Source organism: Larus michahellis, chromosome 2 (genome assembly GCF_964199755.1).
Source record: "Larus michahellis chromosome 2, bLarMic1.1, whole genome shotgun sequence".
Lineage (NCBI taxonomy): Eukaryota > Metazoa > Chordata > Aves > Charadriiformes > Laridae > Larus > Larus michahellis.
In genome coordinates this window covers 72,426,316-72,440,370 of record NC_133897.1, presented here as the reverse complement: position 1 = coordinate 72,440,370, position 14,055 = coordinate 72,426,316, and the positions used below count along the sequence as shown (strand labels likewise).

Sequence of the window (14,055 nt, the reverse complement as noted above, 5' to 3'; positions counted from 1 at the left end):
TTTTAATTTTTTTTTTCTATAAAAACTTGGTTTAAACAATCCACATCGTTCTATCTATCTGTGACACATACATTTGAGATTATTTTTCCATTCCCAAAGAGAAAAAACTCTGTAGGTGACTACGTTTCACTCAACCTGAAAGTGGTGGTCTGTGTCTTTAAGTTAAAAAAAAACCAAAACCCTTCCACCCCAAAATAACAAAGCTAAACCTTTCCATTCAATTCTCCTTTCACCACAGCTGCTTCTCTTATCACTCCAGCTGTACTTTCCTCAGAGCTGCAACATGACGCTCGGGTCTGGAAGAGCTTAGAAATATCTATTTTTTAAACACAGGGGTTTGGGTTGTTGGGGTTTTTTTTTGTTTTTTTTTTTGTTTTGTTTTTTTTTTTCCTCCAGTAGATGTAAAAATACCAGGCTGGAACGATCCTTTACATCTTTCTTCCAAAACACTAATTCTAGATGAAACACTGATTGCTGAATAGCTCTTTGTATTTTATAAATTTTCAAGACAAAAATCTCTGCTTGAGGAGGCTAAAAGACTGCAAACTTTATCAGGCAATTTCTATAGTCACCAAAAACCAGTGAGCTGCAGATATTTTTATTATTTTTTTTTTTAAACAATTTTATCCATTTTCTGTAAGTTTCTGTGATGGGAAATTCACTACAGACCTAATGTTGCTAAAATGTACTCAGAGTAAATAAAGGCAAAAAACACACCACAACTGAAAGAAATGCTTGAAAAAGTCGGGAAACGAGTCACAATTTCTAGTAGGCTTCAGAGGCTATGGGGCACTTAGCATTTAAGTTGAGACAAATGTTTCAAGAATCCTAAGGAATACAGAACATAATGGCAGTAATTTACATTTTGGAGTTAAAAGAAAGAAGGCATGCATGTTGCACAGAGGGAAAACACAAAGCAAGAATTACTTCAACAGCTATGAAAATCTCCTGGGAAAACAGTATTTCAGTTTGAATGTGTTTCTTCCTATTTCTTTCCCCTTCTGGAAAGAATTACTACTTTTTTTTTTTTTCTTTTTAACAAGTATACACATATAATATACACGTATGAACTGCATTTAAAATTGTTCAATAAAATTACTACATTAAAGAAACCACACACATTTCCAAGAGAATCAAGAAAGACAGACAGACCCTGTTCTCACAAACCCGAAATACTGCCAGATATGCAGGATTGCCCAAAGTCGCAGAACAAAGAAAACTCGCGCAGATGAGCAACATGTGGCAAACCTTTAATCAGCCATTTTTTCTACGCGTGCTAACACCAGCAAAAGCCAGCACCAGGAGCCTCAGTGCTTCATGGAGCAGAACAAAACCAGCCCTGACAGCACGGGGGCATCTCACAGTACCAGCAAACCGCAGCACTGCGCAGGCCAAAGGAGGAACACCTTTGAAAAATCAAAACCATAAAGTGTCTTGGAAGACGCATTTTGATGATTTGGGACCTTAAATCAATAAAAAGAAAAAAAAAAGTTTAATGATATTCTGTTCTATTGTAATTCAAATAAACTAATGGCAGGCAGTCATCCCATACAATTGCAGAGTGCCTATAGAAGACATTTATTGAGATGGAGACCTTGCTTACCAGAAGAATTTCTTTGGTTCTCCTCTTCCCAAAGGAAGAGGACACCAGGAGTCCCTCAAGCACAAAGAAGCGACAGGCTGCAGGTAACTCATCCTCTTTCCCAAGGGTCTTGCCAGCCCTCACCTGTGCAGTGATGGGACACACACCCCCACCGTATGTGGACACTACCCACCCAGACAGGCACCCATTAGATGATGGAGCACCTATATTTAGATGTGAGAGATGCAACCCCTACTAGAAACTGAGAGACAAGCTGGGGAGGGAAAACAGCCACACATGCCCTCCTAAATCACGCGGTGGGACGCAGCGGCCAGAAGCTCATGATTAAAAAGCTGCCCATGGTTCCCTGGTCTGGTCTTGGCATGCACAGAGTGGCTTACTGGAGCCACCTCAGAAGAACCAGGTTCGTTTTGCTGGGCTTGACAGAGGAGAACAAAGCCTCATTACTCTTAGTCAGGCAGCAAACAGTAGGTTTGCAGCTAGGTTTCTCACCCACTTGTACCCCAGACCCTCGCCAGTAAGGAGCGGGCAGTGTGGTCTTCCTGTCAGATTCGGGAGAGCAAGACCAGCTCACAGCCCACCGCCATACTGGTCCTCCTCACTGGGAGCACTCCATGTACACCTCCTCGGCATCTCAGTCAGCTACACAATGGAGAACCAAGACGTGTGCTGCTAATTTCAGGTCATGCAAAGAAATGGCTTTAGAAAGGACAAAGTTTCCTGCCTCCCCAAAGCCCACAGAAAAACGGGGGGTGGGGAAAGTACTTCACAGATTAAAAAATAAAATAAATAAAATAAAATTACACTGCAAGGAAGGGAGGTATCTGTAGCCAGACATGAGTCAAACTGGCCACGATGATAAAGAGAAATACTTCATAAAGCCACTGCTGGAACTTTTATTGTACTTTTAAAAATTCTCCTAAGGGCAAGGCTTTGTTCAGTTTTTGCTCATTAGATTTCTGCTGTTTCTACCATATATCGGGCTATTTGACATTATAGGTTGCTCTAACCCACCCAGACGCATCAGCCTTGCATCAAGAAACCTGGAAGGAGCTGCAAGATCAACAGCCTAAATAATTTCTTGTGCTGCGGCTTTGTTCTCTCCTTTTACCTCTGATCCAGCAAATTAAATTCTGTTTAACCTAAGAGTTGATATTGTTACTGATTTGCATGTACCTGTTACAGACACATATGTGGATTGTCTGAGAGTTAACATTTTTCAGAGGGATCTGATAAAGATTACAGTAATTTACTTGATAAATGCATAAACATAAAATTTAAAAAAAATATTTAGAAGCACATTTCACTGTCAAAACCTTTGTAGTCTTTAGATTCTAATCTATGTATTTAAGCATTAAGTAGACCTGTATTTTCAGATTTGTAATATTTTTATCTTCTTCCTTTCCTCTGCACACTCTCAGCCATACTAAATTTCTCGGTGAGAGCTTCTGCTACCCATTAACAGCTTAGAGCACAAGATCATGGAGTTACCACAGCCATTTTAGACAGCCCAAAATCCAAAAACATAGGTTAGCAAAAAAAATCCTGATTAACAAAAAATGGCTTAACATGCGTTCTGAGCTTTTGTTTGTCTGTTTTAATGAACAGTGCGTTGCAGGGCATGAAGCCTGATTTATAAAGAGCCACGGATGCTCCTGCACCGAAGGCAATCAGTTCCCAGTTTAATTATTCACCATGAAAATAAAATTCCCTTTAACCACTTCGAATATTGCCTTTTAGTTTGACTTAAATGCCTCCTTGTGCTGCATTTACCCCTGCCCTTGTTAAAGGATTGTGTCAGAAGTCTTGCTGGAGCCGCAAGAGAAGCAGGACGACCTATTGTACAGCAAGGTTAAATACAGCAGCGCTCCATTTACTCCTTCTGTACGGCTTATTATGTTGCACGCTTCTGCCATTTAATTTCTACCCATACGTAAGTGGCTTACGCATTCCTTCATTAAACCCACATCCCTACACTGCGGAAGCACTTTACCTTTTCATCTCCATCTCTTCAATTCCACCCCTCCAACTACTTTTTTTTAAAAAAATTTAAAAAAAAAATCTCACTCTCTATTCATTTTATGATTCATTTCTGGCCAGCTTTTTATTCCGTCAGTATTCTGAGATGAGCAAAATTAAACATTTTTAGAGCTGACATCAGACCACTAAATTCTATGAGAACAACAGAGAAGTTTCATAAATGTATTTCATTCTGTTCCGTACCATCTTATGTTATTTCTGTTTGACTATCGACGCACGCTATAACAGAACATGAAAAGGTTTGCGAGAGCCAGGCTGGGGGATGCCCATATCTTTTTTCCTCAGTAGTTACAGTTAATTTATAACCCAGTAACGTGCATGTCTCGTTCAGATTATTCCTTCCAATGTGCATTACTCAAAAATTAATTTTATCTTCCAGCAAGCTGCCCATTGAGCCTGCTGGGGCTGTATATCACGTAAGAGAGGAAGGAAGACACTTATTTGGTCTCTGGGATACAGCTTGTAACTCCATGACCAAGGAATACAGCAATCGCACAGGCTGCCTGCAGATAAGAAGAGTGGGGCGAGCTCCGAAACAACCGTGCTTTATGGCAGATGGTCCCTCCGCTCTTTTTCAGCACACGGAGGGATGGAGGAAGGCAGGCTGTGTGGATGGGTCTGCAGGCTGGCAGGGAATGCCGAGCCCCAGGCCAAAAGGGCCACAAGATATCAGGGGCTTGTTGATTTGGTGGGGTCCGAGCCCCATGTGTAACCTTCATCCCGCACAACTCTACGGCAGGTGGGTTTGGTGGGGTGCGTTGCGGTGCAGTGGTTTGTTGTTGTTGTTGTGTTGGTGGTTTTTTTTAAAGTAGATCTCTGTGTACACTTGCAGGGCTCTACAAATAAAAAACATGTGCATTTATCTCCAATTAAACTCCGATGTAAATTTAGATGCAAATTAAGTGCGCCCCTTGGGCTCCTGGCGAGGTGCCAGGTCAGCCCCTGGCACCACAAAAGTTACGCACGGCTGACATGAGACCCGACACATTCCAATTTAGCCAGGAGAAAGCACGGACGGTTCCATCCAGGGGAGAACGGAACTTGGGCGGGGTGGGAGGGCTGCAGGTTTTGAAATCTCCAAAAAACATCGCATCCGCACCATCAGAAAAAGTACGCACGTCACTCAAATGCAAGGGAAAACGCGAATGACTGTGTCATTTCATGATGAGCAGGAGATTTCTTTTAAGCTCCTCTCCTCCCCTCCCCCTGGCTCTTAAGACGCTTCACCCAACCCTGCACAGCAGGAGCCAAAACCTTTCATAGACTCTGTATACAGGTGTAGGAACAACAACCCCCCCCAAAAAATAAACCCCAGGAAGACAAGCAGGCGGCTATAGGGGAAGAAAAAAACAAAACAAAACAAAAAAAAAAACAAAACCAGATTTCAAAAGCACATTAATCTGCTTGACAAGCCATGAACCACATCGCCGCTCTAATTAGAAGCAGAATCTGGGGAAGCAGAGGGAACACGGAGGTGCAAGCATTTATAACAAAAAAGGGACTTGTGATTTAATGACCTCCTCTGCTAGTTTAAAAATTAATGGGGCCAAATCAGATTAAAGCATTTTTAATACAAACCAGTCCGACATTTATCACTGATGTTAATTGAAAGGTAGCTCCCCTATAATTTCAGCAGAATAGGAAATTCTGCTCCTTTTTCATCCAGGCCGGCTCCAAAATTAATTCTTAAAGCCGTCTTGTATTTAAGGTGTTTCTGCTGTGGTTCAATGCGTGCTGATGACTTTCAGTCTCAAATCCCAGTTCTTTAGGGTGACTCTTCCCTGTCTCATTGCTCCAGGCATGATCTGGGAAGGGAGATGGGGAAAACTCTAGCCCACCTTCAGAGAGCGATGGCCCCGCAGCTAGCCCTGCACACCTGCAGGTCAGAGGGGTTTTCTTCCTCCTCTTCACACCCCAACGACCATCACGACTGCCTCTTGCTCCAAGTGGCTTTTTTTTTTTTGCATGCTTATTTTTTAACCCAGGCCAACACAATGCTCCATTTCACAGAGCGGTCCAAGAAATAACTGTGCTGGCAGAAGCGGGGAAGCAGCAGACCCTGGGCTGGAGGGACACGGTCAGCTGGGGGGAGGACGGCCAGCTGGATGCCGTCCACCCAGCCTCGGGGCGACACCAAAGCCCCTCACACACTGCTGGGCACTTCCTTGCATCAAAACCTGCCTTTGATTTATAGTTTGCCATTTACCACCACCACCACGGAGAAAGGGAGGAAGCGTGGCAAGTGATATCCTCCTGACGGAACAAAAAAAAAAAAAAAAAAAAGGAAATCTTTTTGAACATGGCATTTCTGCAATGCTTTGAAGGCAGTCAGCCTAGAGAGCCGCATGTGCCAAGAGCGTGGGCTCCCACATTAAACCTTCCTGCGGAAAAAAAAAAAAAGAAAAAAACGCAAACCCATCTTGCAGCCACCGGTGGATGGAGAGACGATGGCAGAGCCGCAGTTGCAATGCCCTGGTGCTCTCACTCCTCTCCTCCTGCCCTATCACTTTGGTTTCGTTTCAATGAGAAAAATTATGAAAGCAATCATCTGAACCTCATGCTTTCTCAAAAAAATATGCCCAAGTTATTCCTTAGAAAAGTAATTTACTAAACTGGGAGTACAAAATTCTAGGACAGTCAATTAAAATACTGAAAAAGTCAGCCAACTGCATACAAAAGTTAATTTCCTTTGGACAGGTATATAAAACCCCCTACAGTTTAAAGGCTAACATCACAACTTCAAATAACTCTTTCAAAGCAAGTTACCAAGACCGTAGAAAGGAACTTAGTTTATAAACTCAGATGATTTATTTCTCAAGCACATAACGTTTATATTTGCTTGCTTACCACTGAGAGTCCGATTTTCTTGAGGGATACAAGCCATTTACAGAGAAACAGTCTGAATTCAAAGTGTATCACGACTTGAGTTTTACTTCTCAACAGGTGCACAGCGCCATCAAAAAATAAGTTACACAGAGGAGCTGAAAGCCACTGAATGAAAAACAGATTAGGATCAAGCAAACACATTCCTGGGGCGTATAACGACACTGATCAGAAACAAAAATGAACGTAACTCTAAATTTGGTTTTCCACTCCCTCCTGTGCAGGTATCGCTATGTCTCAAGCCAGAAGAGAACCCCCTCTCCCTGTCCCAGCTGTGGCATGGGATGGACTCAGCTTCCCAAATGGCAACCAACCTAAACCCACCCACTGCTCCCAGCACACCCGGACACCTCTGTGCAACTGCCTGCGCTGCCTCTGTAAAGCACCAAAATTAAACCTACAAAAGCTTATTAAACAGCAGTAAGTAGTTAAGCTGCAGAGAAACAGCCCATTACGCCACTCCACTTAGCAGGTAAACGGTCTTCTCTCTTCCACTGCTTCCTTGGAAAAACGTACGCAGCTGGGAGAGGAGGAAAGTACAGGGAGACCAATTTTTGGCAGTGAGAACAGTCAGAAGGAGCCTGGTCTCTGAAAAGAAAAGTGAAAAGCTTTTCCTCACTTGGACCTTAATGGCATGGAGGGTCCTTCGTATTATATATTAAAGCAACATCTATTTTTAAAAACCTAAGAATATAGTATCAGTACACACTGCCTCAGGGGTTACATCAATTTCCTGCTTATTAATTAATTGGCTTGTTAATACAACAATTTGCAGGCCTGCACTGCCTAGCGAGCTCAAGGAGCCTGTGTTCTCCCTGCCAAGATCAATGTGCGTTAGTCTAAACCCTCTGATGTTGAGCAGACTCTGCTTCTGTCAAAGATAACTGAGAAGCGACATTAACTCTTAGAAACATCTGCTCAATATTGGAGGGATGAACAAACGGCACAGCATAAAGTTTAACTCCAGAATGCTATCGTTTAAACATCACTTGCAAGACCAGTACAAGAAATAAAACAAAAAAACCCCAACTTATTTTGTCTGCCAGCAGTGCTACCAATGAAATATAAAAACAGGAGATCTGTAACCATCTCGCACGTCAGACATAAAAAACCCTATAGCTCTTGCACTCTCTGCGGTCTGGACCTCTAGATAACACAAACCTCACGTTATTGAAGTGTATCAGTAGAAAACACTCACTTGTCTGCAATCTGAATACCAATAAGCCATCTTTGAGGCACTTCCCCAACACACCGGCTTTGTTCTTTGGGTGGTGTTAGCATTAACCCAATTAGGTCCTTTCACTGAGCACATATCAAGTCCCAAATACTCATGGATAAATTTAAGAGGCATGAGGACGCAGCACATTTATGCATTGTTCGCCTCTCTGTTTTACAAGGGCTCACGTAATGAAGACTAAAGGGAAAAATTTCGCTCTGAAACCTCTTCCAGTGTAAAATGGGACTGCCTGCTAACTCAGCAGTCACCTGCTTCAGGAGCATGCAGACCTCATGCTTGCTCCTTGCACTGCACCGGCCTCCGCTTTATCCCTCCATTCAAGTCTCACCGCTGGCCTGACGCTGAGGCTTCACGCTTCGAGCCTGAACACACATGGGAGACTTCCCGCCTCCTCGCTTAATTCACCCATTGGGCTCGATCCCGAGAAAATTCCCAGCTCTGCACCTGCAAGCACGGTGCAGAGCATCCTCTGCGCAGCAGCCTTGTCTCTGCCACACTAACAAGGCGTTTCCAGAGGAAGGCTTCTGCTTTCCAAGCGTGTTCCAAACCGAATGGGTGGGCTGAAGAGACACAAATCTGAATACAACCTTCCTACATATACAAAAGTATGCTCACTCTCAACAGGAGTAATGTGCAGAGTATCAACACTGCCCTACTTGCATCATTTTTCCAGATCATTCCAGTAATGTACTTTAACCTAACTTTCACAATGTTGTGATTTTTTTTATTTTTTATAGATTGCCTCAAAATAAAAAAATTATCACTCCCCTACATCTTTCAAAAGATACAAACATTTAAATCAGTGCTACATTGACATCAGTGCTTATGCCACTTAAATGAAGAGAAATATTTTACTAGAGTGAAGCAAGATGCTAACAAAAAGGTCTGTATTTAATACAAGCAGCATGCAGTCCACTGTCATGCTAATAACACTTTTTTTGGGTTTTGGGGTTGTTTCTTTTTTTTTTTTCCTTAGAATTTGAGCTTCAGAGATGGCTCCCCCATGGCATGGCTAAAGTCAAGTGTCCTTAGCTTTTACCAACTCCTCCCCATCGATCCAAACTAGCTTCCCCCACTGACGAACAAAATACCCAACAGCCTTCCAGAAATAAACATGTTTTAAGTTCAGCTTGTTTTCAAATTGCTGCCTATAGCAGGGTTGTGGGTTTTTTCCCATTAATTCATTCATTTACATAAATACTTTTGGAAGGAAAGCTTCCACTGACGATAAAATTTATGGGGATGGTTTCGTGCTTGGCTTAAGCTGATCTAAAAGCAGGCTGTTGCTGACAGGGGCACTCCTGCTCTATGCTGAATTATTCCTACATTTATTTGTAGCCAAACGCTGACTATAAAACAGGAAGGAGGGACAAGCTGCCAGCAAGCAGGAGAGAAGTGGACTTCAGGCTGGCTTACGTCAACTGGGAAATCGCATCCCAAATCCTGTGTTGCAATCTTTGCACCTTTTCATACCATTTACAGTCCGTCCCTTTGGTCCCTGCACCCGGGCAACAACCAACACTAAACTCTAAACAACTCATCCAGCACCTCGACTCTGCCTCTACTCATTTTATCTCCAGCAGCAGCCAGATGTTTTCTAGGTCAATTCCCCAGTACCAAACCATTGGAAAGGCGACAGTGTTTTTCTCAAGGCCTTGGCTTTCATAACCTGCAATTGCGCGGGGAAAGCAGGACATGGGAAAATCCAGAGCTGGAGCACATGAGGCAGACAACTTTCCTCCGTCTGACCCATCCTCAAAGGACACCCTGGCAAGGGGAAGAAACTCGGGAGGCTGGATACGGGTTGCACAACCACGTCACTGTTGAGAAACACCTGACAAAGAAGCAGCACGTGTGTGTATGCGTTAAAACAACTCTCGACAGATGCCTGTATATACATACAGTTATCTGCTCAACAGGCACATTTTCACATTATGGGAAAAAATAACAACTGCAGCCTGCTATCAACATTTTCACCAAGAGCAGAGCAGGAATTACAGTATTAATTATCTACCAGTCATCCAGACTTTAACCCCAAACTTCTCCAAGTCTGGACACAGAAAAAAGCCGAGAGTTCTTTGCCACGAGAATCAAAAGTTTAACACCCCATTTAAAAAAGACTCAGTAAGTTCCTTCTAACCGTGTGTCAAACTTTAGTCTCCAAAAGGTAATTTTATGGATGAGGCCAAAAATCACTTCTAATAAGAATTTCAAAGGGTATCACTGCAAAATGAATTATGAAGTCATTGCACAGACGCAGACAGGTTTGTTTTTAAATATTTCTGTTATCTCTCTCTATATTAAAACACGTGACATTTTTAAAACTGCGTAGATTGTCTTGTCTTTCATTCTCTCCGGGCCAGTGCTCCACCAGACAGAGCAGTGACCAAATACAGCAGTTTTACTTTTGCAGCACCAGAAGATGAGGAGATGCAGGAGCTCTTTCACTACCTGACTGCCAAGGAGGTACTTCATCACAGCTGGGCCCGACCAGGTAACGTGCTGCTGATTAAGTGAATCAAACAGAAAGCATGAAACAAAAATTATTTTCAGATCTCTAATCTCTATCAATTTTACACATTTCCTTAAAACTGCCCCCCAAGGTGTAAACAACGACTTGAACCCCATTGCACCAGGCTGCTGCACAAGAGAATGTTCACGGTAGGACAGGACAGAGCAAAACCAGGTACGCAGAGCTGCAAGGGAGTGCAATAACAACAACCACCACCGCCAGATGGGAAGGAAGGAGAGTTAGTGCAACAGCATCACATAGTAAGGCTAGCTACCATAAGCATTTTCCAGGGTTTGGGTTGATAAAAACCTGATTCATCTATAGATATTTTTATATATTAATATTTATACATGAGATCTATATAAAATTAAACATATGGTATATTACCAGTAAGTCCCTATGATATAACGCTGCAATGATGATAGCAAACAGTGTAAGGTGGCTAACTGAAGAAAGACCCTGAAGACATCTGGAGGAGAAGGCTGTGATCTTAGACATTCACCCAAGGACAATGGTCCGCGCACACAGAACCATGTAGATTTAGGGTGCACACACTCATGTGAGGTGCAAGCCGAGAGGATGGTGACCAGCGCTATTTGCAGGGCGTGGGAAGGTAATAAATACTCTGCTGCCTTCCTGTAAAAATTCAGGGGGGAAGAAGGGGAAGACATAAACCACCTGCCCTGTGACACAAGCTTCATGTCACAGTCCCTTGGGGAAGGACAACAAAATGGAGCAGTACTGCAGTCTGTCTAAAATAAAACACACTTGAGTGAGACTGAGCTGTATGAACTGGGTACTAACCCCAAGGCCACGTCTCTTCAGCATCATCCTGCATTCAGAGGAATGAAGCTCAGGGAGCTTCAGCCTCAGGGGTTTAACCCAGTAGATGAGGAAAGCAGCATCCCCTGGCTGCCTCCTCCTCCTGGCCATCACCTTCTCTGATCGGAGCAGTTAACACCACCACTTATTAGCCCATAAAAAGCCCAGACCTCTACCGTAAAACCAAGTATCCTGAAGAAGACACGTTAATGCAACTGGAGACAAAGTGCTAAATCTCCAAGTCACAATAAAGAGAGAAGAGAAACTATGATGGCAGATGCAGCTGCTGCTGTGGTAAAGGAAAGGAGGACAGAAGCAAAAAGCCAAATGGTTTTATAGACAGAGGGAATATACCTACAAGGAGAGTTATTCTGTTACTAATAGGTGAACTGATGCAGGGACTGCTTCAAGGATGTAAAAACCCTACCAAAAGTCACGTGGGCCTCTACAGTAAGGATTAGTAGGCATAAATTGCTTGGACAAGTAAGAAGGCCAAATAAAAAAAAGCAAAATATAGGAAAAACACTGACAACGTGTCTAACAGCAGATATTACCTAATGCTCTGCCAAAATTTTTTACTAGCAACTGGCTGGAGACAGTTCTTGCATGACTTGCCTTCTGCAGTACGTACGTTGCAATTCCCTTTCCCCCACGCTATAAAATAGGAGGGGGGCGGGGAGGGGAAAATCACTCTAGTTGAATGTTGTATCTCAACCAGGGAATCCCAGTGGATTTGTGAAGCTAGCCAAGCTGTCCTTCAAGTACGAAGCAAGGGTTTAATCAAATACAAGGTGTGCCAGCTTAGCGGAAGCCTCTCTCACAGAGATTACGTAAACTTTTTAAAACACTCATAGGAAAACACCTCAGAAGATTTAGAGGATTTGTAAGTTGAATGCCTGATGATACCCTGAAGGGAAGGAGGACTTAAAGATAAGATGTGGGCTTGACCTTACACTGAAGGCATCCTCCAGCAGAAGAGAAAGCACCATATTCGAGGGAGTGCAAAGGCAACAGGATCCCCAACATTTTGCTATCAACTGCAATGAGCATCACCAAGAATTCCATTTTCTTGTGTCCTTATAACACAGGGAAATACAGACGTTTTAATTCAATCACATCCAATAAAGAGCAAAAGACATCACATCAGCTACCCCGGGAACGAGCCCTTGTTAAACTCTCCCTCTCAAGCAAATTTGCCAACTGATGCCTCCGCACCTCGCGATGCAGGAGCTGCCAGGAGAAGTACAGGCAGCGTTTCAGTGGAGCCTGCCACAGCCAAACCATCTCCCAACCTGCCTCGCAGACGGTATTTATGACCAGAACACAGCATCTTAATGAAACGTTTTACCTTTCAAAATATGTAATGTTTTCTCAACAGAGATGAACTGAAGTGTCAGGTGTTTCAGTCTCTAGTCTCCTGCCAAGACTGATTTGCAAACGCTCTACTTATTGAAGAGGCTCCAAAAAAAGCTCTTTTAGGGCTGTCTTACTAAATATCTGAATTCCCTTTAAACAATCAAAACAATGCAGGCAAAACCAGTATTTCTTATCACAACTCTTAGTCAATGCCCCCCATGTTTTCCTTAAAAGAAAAAAGCCCAAATAAAAGCAGAAGCATGCACAAATCCAAAAGTCACAAAGGGTCAATCTTCAAGCAAACTAAGCAAAGCTGTATTTACAAAGTAACATGAAAACCAGGGATTTTAAACATTACAGCAGATTGACCGCAAGTATTAATAAAAAGTTTGTGTCGTGCCAACATTCCCCTTATAAAACTCGTATTTTCAGGGCTCTGTTCCACGCCGAGCACGTCATTCAAGATTTCAGACCGCAGTGCATCTAGCAATGGTATACTCAACTCCTGGGTATCAAAGAATAAAGAATAACTCTTTCCCAGTTTAAAAGAAAAAAAAAATCCTTAATTACTTTGTCTAAATACCCAAATTTTCACAAATTAACTTAAACTACAGTTTTTAGAGATCTTAAGAGCTAGTTCAGGGCAAATTAGACCTCAAAATTAAGGTTTAAGAAAAGCAAAAGATTTTTACTTTTGAAACGTAAGCGTTTTCATTGAAGGTTATACCTGCAGACCAACTGTTGTGATACTACATTACTGGGCGAGTAGTGAACTGCTTAAAAGGCAAAAAAATACTTTACAGTCCATCTGTAAAGGTACGTGAGAAGAAACCAGCAACATTACAAGAAATAATAAGTGTCTTACAATATAATATTGTGAGATAATTCTTGTTGTTTTCACAATTTTCTTTTAAAACACCTTAAAAGTGAAAACATCTGCCAGGTTCAGACAAACTTACACGGAGGATTTCTCTTGTTAGATATATCAAATACATCCATTTATAAAGACGTACTTATTGAGGATACTAAATCTTCCCATTTAATTTTAATATTTTACCTAGCACCATACATAAGGACATTTCTGAAATACTTAATTGTATTATTTCCAAGCATTTTTCCTTTCAGCATGCGCTTACACCAGCTATTGAAGTCAGAGAGCCAGAGCCTACACACAAAGACATTAGCAAGTTGTAACAGTCCTTTGAAAAGTGCTGTATCAAGCTGGGACGTCGTCCCAGTACTTTTAAACCTGGCCTATGCTTCTTCTAAATAACTTACATATTTTGCAGCCTCTCGCAAAGAAAAAAAGGAAAAGTTAAAACCTAAGCTGACAGGAGAAAACTGGGGAAAGAATCATCAATTTTAACACAGTTTTGAAGGGAAGTAAATGGCTAGAGGTACCTTCTGCTGAATTCACTGAAAAATTTTAGAACTGAAAGCACTCACTCAAGATGCAATATTAAAAAACCCCAAACAAACAAAAAAAATCAAAACACACAAAAAAAACCTCAAACAACCAAACCCAAAACAGATGAGGACCCTTAATAACATGAGCATGCGTACATGACCTATACCAAGGTCATGAAATCACGAAATGCCATG

The 14,055-nt window shown here is 42.2% G+C and overlaps 1 protein-coding gene across 2 annotated transcripts in view; it reads right to left on the bottom strand.

The window, feature by feature from the left end:
• JARID2 (jumonji and AT-rich interaction domain containing 2) overlaps positions 1-14,055 on the bottom strand; it is a 225,890-nt gene that overhangs the window by 154,131 nt on the left and 57,704 nt on the right. The window lies entirely within an intron of this gene.